Genomic DNA, 9,702 nt, shown 5'->3' with positions numbered 1-9,702 from the left:
TGAGGTCAAGACTTGATAATTTAGAAAAGGCTCTTAAAAACATGGAGAAGTCATCTCTAGGGTTTAAGGGTCAAAAACCAATGTCCAAGGACAAGAAAGGTTTGGGTCACAAATCTAAGTCCCAAGTGGTCAAGCCCACTTACCACAATGTTCCATTCGATTATGGAACAAAACCTAGGGCTAGGAAGACCATTACCAAGGTTACAAGGGGAGTCACCCCTATAGTTGACCTTGATGAGACCCAAATGACCAAGGCTTCAAAGCCTAAGAGGGTCATTAGGAGGGTTGCTAGGGAAGTCATCCCTAGTGAATATTTAGTGAACCCAATGAGCTCACATAGATATTGGGTTCCTAGGAGTATCTTCTCTATCCCATAGATGGGTTAGAGAGTGTCAACTCCAATTAGAAGGGTAGTTAACCCAACTTTGAGGAAATTGACACTCAAGGAGCATTTTCAAGGTTTTGATAACCTTTGAAAATGAAAAAGAATTATTATTTACTCCTTGAAGAGTAAATTGTGCCATATTTGAAAAATATCGATTTTAATCTTATTTGGCACAATTTAAGAAAACCTAGAGAAATACCACAATTGGGATTTTGGTTTTCTCTTAGGGATATATGGGCAATCTAGGGTTAGATTTTAAGTTAGCTAAGACTAAGGATACTTAGATAGGGAATTTAGGTATTTTATTTGTGCTAACTTGCCATGATTGGTTGCCATATGTCATGCCATGACATCATATTTAGTTTATTATCATTTGAAATGTCATGATAATGCTTAGGCTAGTTTATATGTCATGCTTTATCTAAGTTTTCAAACTTTATGCCATGACATCATGACATTGGCACATATTTTTACTTATGATATCATTATATGCCATGTCATCATCTCTTGCATTATAATCAATGAAATTGATTTAAGGACAAACATATAATTTGATATTGAGATCAAATTGGTGTTTAGAAAATGTATGAGAACTTAGCCTAAGTTGACCTTAACCCATATCTCACATCAAATTGACTTGAATGTGGTTTGATACACCTTAGATGTGTGTGAGATATTAGGATCATGAGTTAGGATCAAGGTGCATTGTCCTTGTACCTAGATGACCCTAATTCAAGAAATTAAGGATCATAGGGAAAGCTTGTGTACAAGTCATGTACATCTAGCCCTAAGATTATGGTCCTAAATTCAAATGGTTTTAAAAGTATTTTAAAATTGATTTGAAAAACCTTGATGAAGTTTTCCTAGTGATAGCATTCATCATTGAACATTGTGATACAAAGTTGAGTTAAACTTGAACGATTTCAAAGTTTTTGAACTTTGTATCAAGATTGAAAAATAGAAGTTATTTTCATAGAAAACTATTTTTCCATGATAGTATATGTTATGAGGAATGTATCCTCAAAATTTCACAATTTTTCAAATTTTCTGTAATTTTCTGTGAGTTTCTGAACTTCTCCTGGGGAGAAAATCAGAAGTTCTGATTTCAGTGGCTGGATCGGTCCGGGGACCGATCCAGGGAAGATCTGATCGGTCTGCGGACCGATCCAGAGTATTGTGGATCGGTCTGCAGACCGATCCAGTGAGTTCCAGTAGCACGAGTGCGATCTAGTGAAGGGCTGATCGGTCTGGGGACCGATCAGTATGCGTCAATTTCTGATTTTCAGCTGTTGTCTGAAATTTCAGTTATGAAAATGGTGTTTTGGATTTCTAAAGGTTTGGAACTCACAAAGACATTGTTGGTGCAATGGTCAAGGGAGAGTTAACCTTTAGGGGGAGTTTTACCTAATGGTCAAGGGGGAGTTGACTTTTAGGGGGAGTTTTTACTCCTTAAGACTTTTGAGGATTAGTGATATGAGATTATCACTAAGTTGATTGTTGAGTTTAGTATCTAGGGGGAAATTAAGAGTTTCAATGAAAGGTATGGGACTTTCATTAGGAAGAAACTCTTGACCTTGATACCCTCCTTTTTCCTTTTTGATGTGTGTCAAAAAGGGGAGAGTGTTCATTGGAGAATTATTGGAGAAACCCAAGTTAGGTTATCGGGTTAACCTAAGCTAGGGGAAGAATGTCAAGGAATGTTCGAGGAAAAACATTGGAATTCTTTTTGATGTGTGTCAAAAAGGGGGAGAATTATTGGAGAACCCAAGTTAGGTTATCGGGTTAACCTAAGGGGAGAATGTCCAGAGAATGTTCAAGGAAAGAACATTGGACATTGGAAGATGGTTGGAAAACCTAAGTTAGGTTATCAGGTTAACCTAACTTGATTATGGGTTTTGTCAAACATCAAAAAGGGGGAGATTGTTGGTGCAACCTTAGGTCAAGGTTGACCTGGTTGACCTGACTCGAGTTGACCTGACTCGAGTTGTATTTTGATGTTTGACTTAGGAAGATTGTTGGTGCAACCTTAGGTCAAGGTTGACCTAGTTGAGTTGTATGTTGATATTTGACGAGAAGAGAGTTCTATTCTTGATATGGGACAAGAATAGATGTTTGGGAGATTATTGGTGCAACCGTAGGTCAAGGTTGACCTGGTTGACCTGATTCGGGAAAAAGTCCAAGTATGGAGACTTGGCAACGGAAAAGTCCAAGTATGGAGACTTGGCACTGGAAAAGTCCAAGTATGGAGACTTGGCACGGAAAAGTCCTAACTGGGATGTTAGGCAGTGTGGAAAGTCCTGGTGAGTGAAGTCAGGCAGTCGGGAAATCCTGGTGAGTGAATCCAGGTGAAAATCCTAGTGAGTTAAGCTAGGTGAAGGTGAAAGTCCTGGTGAGTGAAGCCAGGCATTCGGAAAAATCCTGGTGAGTGAAGCCAGGTGAAAATACTAGTGAGTGAAGCTAGGTGAATAAGAAAGTCCTAACTGGGATGTTAGGCAGTTGGAAAGTCCTGGTGAGTGAAGCCAGGCAGTTGTGGAAATCCTGGTGAGTGAAGCCAGGTGAAAACCCTAGTGAGTGAAGCTAGGTGAAAGTCCTGGTAAGTGAAGCCGGGCAAGGGAAAATCCAGATGGATCAAGGGTGATCGGACATCTGGTGATGAGAAGTCCAAGTAGGTCATAGGAGTGACCGGATACTTGGTACGGAGAGAAAAGTCTAAGTGGGTCTAAGGGATTGACCGGACACTTAGCGGGGAGTCCTAGCAGGTCAAGGGAGTGACCGGATGCTAGGCGCAATGTACCAACAGGTCAAGATTGACCGGATGTTGGTTTGGACTTGGTTTGGGCGAAAACCATGAGCTGGATCGATCCGGTGATCGATCCAAAGGATGATCGAGAATATTCTCGATCGGTCTAGTGACCGATCGAATACATCGAGCATATCAGTGTTAACCGATCGGTCCGGTGACCGATCGGGCGTGCTGAAGCAGAAGCGCGAGGGCCGATCGATCCGGGACCGATCAAAGCCCGATCGGTCCCCGACCGATCAGAGGTTCCTGATCGGTCCATGGACCGATCGGGGAACAGGGATGGATCGGTCTGTGGACCGATCCACATGGAGCCCGATCGGTCCACAGACCGATCAGGCACTAACCGTTGCGACGCAACGGTTAGATTTCTTCATGTTTCTTCGTTTTCTTCGCAGGTTATAAAAGAAGTCTGAGCCTCCTTCTTCTTGACTTCTTGGTGCTTTGCTAAGCTGCCTTTTGCTGAGCTGGCACTTGCTGAAGGCGATGTCGCCCTTCCTGCTGTTGTAGGCGCTTGGAAGCGGCTGCTTCTTCCAGTCGAAGAGAAGGCAAGAAGGTTTACATTTGTATTGTACTTTATTTCTTGTTCTCCTTGTACTCTTTTCTTGCTGTTGCAAGAAGTTTCTGTGGCGAGGTTTCTCCACCCAGAAGGAGAGTTTTTATTAGCCGGTTTTCCGGGGACTCATCCACCGACGGATTGATTGGGTTCGTCCACCTTACGGACACGCCGAGGAGTAGGAGCATCATCTCCGAACCTCGTACATCGCTGTGTTAAGGTTTGATATTCTTCCTTTCGTTTCTAGTTTATTTTTCCGCTGCGCTAACGAATTGTAGGAAGAAACGAGCGATTTGGGGCGGCTATTCACACCCCCCCTCTCTAGCCGAGTACGTAGGATCCTAACATTAATCAATACTACATACCTAAAGAAAAAATATTTTATATAAACTCAAACAAATCAAGTCAAAGACCAAAATACAAACCTAAACAAAAAAATTTAAAATCTAAACATATTAAAACTCAACAAAATGTAAACTATCACCAAATAAAATATAATTACAAAAGAAATAGACATAAACCAAGAACAAAATTAAATTAAATGACCATTAATTCAGGGGGAGGCTCCAGAATAGCTGGCACCTCCAAAACTAACCTACCCGGCAGGGTAACCCTACCAACCTACCCGACAGGGTAATTAGGATTAGTTAAAAAGGGTTCAAGTTTAACTTAAAAAATGGTACTGGTGAAATATTGGATGATAGTACATTAGGGAAGCTTAGTCTATGCATGTCTAGGAAGATATGGCTTCGACCTGGTGCATTTGGCTAAGTGGAACTGACCGAAACTACCCTTTATGAATCCTAACCAGTTAGACCAAGGTTTTATACTAAGTCCAGTGGATATGACTATTTGGAAAACCTCGAAGGCATGGTTACTTTAATGATGTCTGAGTGACTCACCATAGCCCAGAAGTTTATCCAGAGAATGCCTATTTGTTGAACCCAAAGATAAACCTGAATCTAACGCAAGTTAAAAACAAACCCTAAAACTGAATCTAATTCATCTCACAAAATGATAGGATTCCCTGATTGAAAACATAGATCGGGTGAGATGACTAAGAACATTAAAATTTAAATTAAAATTAAATTAAAATCAAATTAAATTTAAATTTAAATTAAATTTAAAATTAAAATTAAATTAAGTTAAATTAAAATTAAAATTAAATTAAAATTAAATTAAAATTAAATTAAGTTAAAATTAAATTAAAATAAAATTAAATTAAATTAAATTAAATTAAATTAAATTAAATTAAAATCAAATTAAATTAATTTAAAATTAAATTAAAATTTAAAAAAAAAACTAAAATTTAATTATTTTTTTTAAATTAAAATTTAGGTTAAAAAAAATTAAAACTTAATTTTTTTTTTAAACTTAATTTTTTTTTTAAACTTAAAAATTTATTTTAAAAATTAAAACTTAAATTTTTTTAAATTTATTTTAAAACTTTTATTTTTTTAAACTTAAAAATTTATTTTAAAAATTAAAACGTAAAGTTTTTTTTTAAATTTATTAAATTTTTTAACTTAAAAATTTATTTTAAAAATTAAAACTTAAAGTTTTTTTAATTTATTTTAAAACTTTTATTTTTTAAACTTAAAATTTTATTTACTTAAAATTTATTCTAAAATTTAAAATTTAAAATTTAAAATTTATTTTAAAAATTAAAACTTATTTTTTTAACTTAAAAATTTATTTTAAAAATAAAAACATAAATTGTTTGTAACTTAAAAATTATTTTAAAACTTAACGTAATTTTTTAAGTCCATTAGTTAGACTAACCCCAATTCCTACCTATTATAGGAAACCAAGTGGATTTTGGATAGTGGTTGCTCCAAACATATGACTGGAGATCACACAAAATTCACGCATCTCACCTACAAAAGCCTAGGAACAGTTGCCTTTGGGAACAACGACAAACTCAAGGTAATTGGTATAGGTAACATCGAACTAAAAATTGACTTTATAATTACAAATGTTTTACTTGTTGAAAATTTCAAGTATAATCTTTTGAATATTAGTCAACTGTGTGATACTAGGTATAAGGTTAAGTTTTTATCTACAGAATGCTTAATCAAACATCTAGACAACCCTGGCATAAGTCTAAAGGGGTTTAGGAAAGACAACATCTATGCGATTAACTTAACCACTTCTTCAATTAAGTGTTATTTAACACAAAAAGAAGAAACCTGGTTATGACATAGAAGAATGTCACATACAAAATTCAGAAATATAGGCAGACTAAATGGACTAGTTAGAGGACTACCGAAATTACCTAACCTTGACTCAATCATATGTAATGCTTGTCAACAAGGTAAGCAAACAAAATCTACCCACAAACCAACTAATGAATCACAAACTAACTCAATCTTAGAATTGTTACATTTAGACTTATTTGACTCCCATGGAGTCAAATCAATAAATGGAAGTCTATACTGTCTAGTTATAATAGATGACTATTCTAGGTTCACTTGGGTAAAATTTTTAAAAAATAAGGATGAAACTTTTGAAATTTTTACAAACTTTTGTAAACAAGTTGAAAATGAAAAGGACCTTAAAATTAAAAGAATTAGAAGTGATAATGGAGAAGAATTTAAAAATCATAACTTTAACAAATTTTGTCTTGAAAATGACTACCATCACGAATTTTCATGCCCTAAAACCCCCCAATAAAATGGGATTGTAGAAAGAAAAAAATAGAACATTACTTGAGGCCTCTAGAACGATGTTAAATGAATACAAATTACCTAAATATTTTTGGGTAGAAGCTGTTAGTACAGCTTGCTATGTACAAAACAGAACAACGCTAAATAAAACTCATAACAAAACATTTTTTGAAGTTTATTACAATAAACAACCTAATACAAAATACTTTAGAGTGTTTGGGTGCCCAACTTTTATCTTAAACACAAGAGAACATTTAGGAAAATTTACCTCCAAGGTTGAAAATGGAATTTTCTTAGGATACTCCCTAAATAGTAGAGGCTACAGGGTTTACAATAAGGTTACCTTAAGAATTGAAGAAACCACTAATGTGAAATTTGAAGAATCCACACAAAACCTAGAACAAACATAACATCAATCAAGTGAATTTATTCAAGAAAACAATAACTCTGAAGGAACCAACCAAATCCTAAGTCATGAAGAAGAAGAACAACCTTAGGAGAGTCAACTCCCTAGAACAATAAGAGTCAATCCAAATCACCCAACTGATCAAATAATTGGTGATCCAGATCTTAGGGTTCAAACTAGAGCCTCTTTTAGAAATCTAAGTCAAATATCCTTGATCTCAAAAATTGAACCCAAAACCATAGCCGAATCACTACTTGACCCAGACTGGGTCATAGCTATGCAAGAAGAATTAGCTCAATTTGAGCGTAATGAAGTTTAGGACCTGGTACCACCACCCAAGAATAAGAAAATAATAGAAACAAAATGGGTATTTAGAAACAAACTAAGTGAAACTGGTGAAATTACTAGAAATAAGGTCAGGCTAGTTGCTAAGGGGTTCAGTCAAGTGGAAGGACTTGACTATGATGAAACATATGCCCCAGTAGCTAGACTAGAGTCCATTAGGATGTTACTAAGTTATTCAGCACACAAAGGGTTTAGACTATACCAAATGGATGTTAAGTCAGCATTCCTAAATGGACTAATAAAAGAAGAAGTCTACGTAGGACAACCACCTGGGTTTGAGAGTCTAGAACACCCTGATTATGTCTATAAATTGAAGAAAGCCTTATATAGACTTAAGCAAGCACCTAGGGCTTGGTACGAAAGACTAACGTCTTACCTAATCTCTAAAGGATTTAACCAAGGACAAATTGACCCAACATTATTTGTCAAATTAATAAAAGAAGATATTTTTATAGCACAAATTTACGTAGATGACATAATCTTTGATTCAACAAATTCAGAATTCTTAGATGAATTTACAAGTTTAATGGAACACGAGTTTGAAATGAGTCTCGTAGGCAAATTAACCTACTTTTTAGGATTACAAATCAAACAGACAAATGAAGGTAACTACATTTATCAACAAAAGTATACTAAAGAATTACTTAAAAACTTTGGAATGGAAAACACCAAAGAGATAAAAACACCTATGGCAGTAAACACAATCCTAGATGATGATCCCAATGGAAAACCAGTTGACCTAAAACATTATAGGAGTGCCAAAGGTAGCCTACTATACCTAACTGCAAGTCGATCGGATATCTTGTTTGCAGTCAGTATGTGTGCCAGATACCAAACCTGTGCTAAAGAATCTCATTTGACTCAAGTCAAAAGAATCTTTAGATACCTCAAAGGAACAACAAATGTAGGTATTTGGTATCCTAGGACAAATAATTTTGAATTAATAGGGTATTCTGACTCAGATTATGCTGAATGCAAATTAGACCGCAAAAGCACAAGTGGCGGATGTCAATTATTGGGTCCATCACTTATCAGCTGGTTTAGTAGAAAGCAATATTGTGTTGTCCTATCTACAACTGAGTCAGAATATATAACAATAGGAGAGTGTGTTGCATAATTATTATGGATGATGCACACCCTAAAAGATTTCAACTTGAACCTCACAAATGTCAAAGTCTTAATTGATAACATTAGCTCAATTAACCTAACAAAAAATCCAGTGCATCATTCCAGAACTAAACATATTGAAATTAGGCATCACTTTATCAGGGATCATGTTACTAAAGGGGACATTGAACTCAAATACATTGAGTCCAAATCCAATTTAGCTGACATATTCACAAAACCACTCCCTGAAAGTGAATTTAGCAATCTGCGTAGAAAATTAGGAATGTGTTTAATAGACTAGGACTTTTTCAAAATTCAAAACTGTTTAAAAAAACAATTATTTTAAAATTCTAGGTTAAATTTGTTTTCATTTGTTTTAAAACCTTCCAACTTTTAGAATTTCAAAACAACTTTAGCCTTAGACTAGAAAAATCCCCTTAGAAATCGTGTTCCCCCAGGACTAGTATTTGAGCATCTCACCAAGACCCTAGGATTACCTTGCTTGTGATTGACAAACATAGAAAGATGTGAGATGTATAGGCCAATTGCCTGGACTTAAGATGCTTATGTCAGTGTATCGATATAAGTCTGGGCGTTAAAAACAAAATATACATTAATCAGGTTAAGTTATTCAGTTTAGTCAACCACTAATTGATCACAATGAACTTAACTTGACTAACCAAGTGAAAGCTGCTATCTTCTGATAGTCAGTAAGTACCTAATTGGTTAGACAACTATTTTAGATGTTAGGTTTAGGGGGAGGATTAAATCAACACTTAACACCAACATTATTTTCCCACCTTAAACATAATATTTTTTCTAATTTTTTTTTTCAGCATTCAAATTGGTCTTTGGTTTCAAATTTAAAATTTTTACAAACTTAATAAATCTGGAAAAGAAAAGTGTTTCAAACTTAGTTTTTGAAATCTTATTTTTCAAATATTTTCTTAAAACTAGCTTTTATAAAATTAAATTATTCAATTAGATTTTATAAACTCAGATTTTTTAAACTTATTTTTGAAAAGCAAATATCTTTTAAAACTCAGTTTTGAAACTTTGATTTTGAAAACTCATGATTGAAAAGTGTTTCAAAATTAAAACTTATGTTTGAAAATTCTCTTGATAATTCTAGTTTTGGAAACTTAACCTTAAAATTTTGATTTTGAAAAATTATGTTTGAAAATACTTCAAATCTTGAAACATATTTTGGAAAATTTAAAACTTGAAACACTTATACTGGAAACTTAGCTTTTTCAAATTTCTGATTAGAAAATTCTCTTTGAGGTTGCAAAATCATTTTTGAAAATTAAATTAATTTTGCAAACATGATCTTTAAAAATTAACTACTCTTTCAAAACTTAGCTACTTTCCAAAAGACTGTTTTAAATGTTTTAGCTATCTTAAAAACTTAGTTTTAAAAATTAATTTAAAAATAAT

This window comes from Zingiber officinale, chromosome 2B (genome assembly GCF_018446385.1).
Source record: "Zingiber officinale cultivar Zhangliang chromosome 2B, Zo_v1.1, whole genome shotgun sequence".
NCBI classification, from domain to species: domain Eukaryota; kingdom Viridiplantae; phylum Streptophyta; class Magnoliopsida; order Zingiberales; family Zingiberaceae; genus Zingiber; species Zingiber officinale.
The sequence above is the reverse complement of the archived record's forward strand: the minus strand, read 5'-3'. Positions refer to the sequence as shown.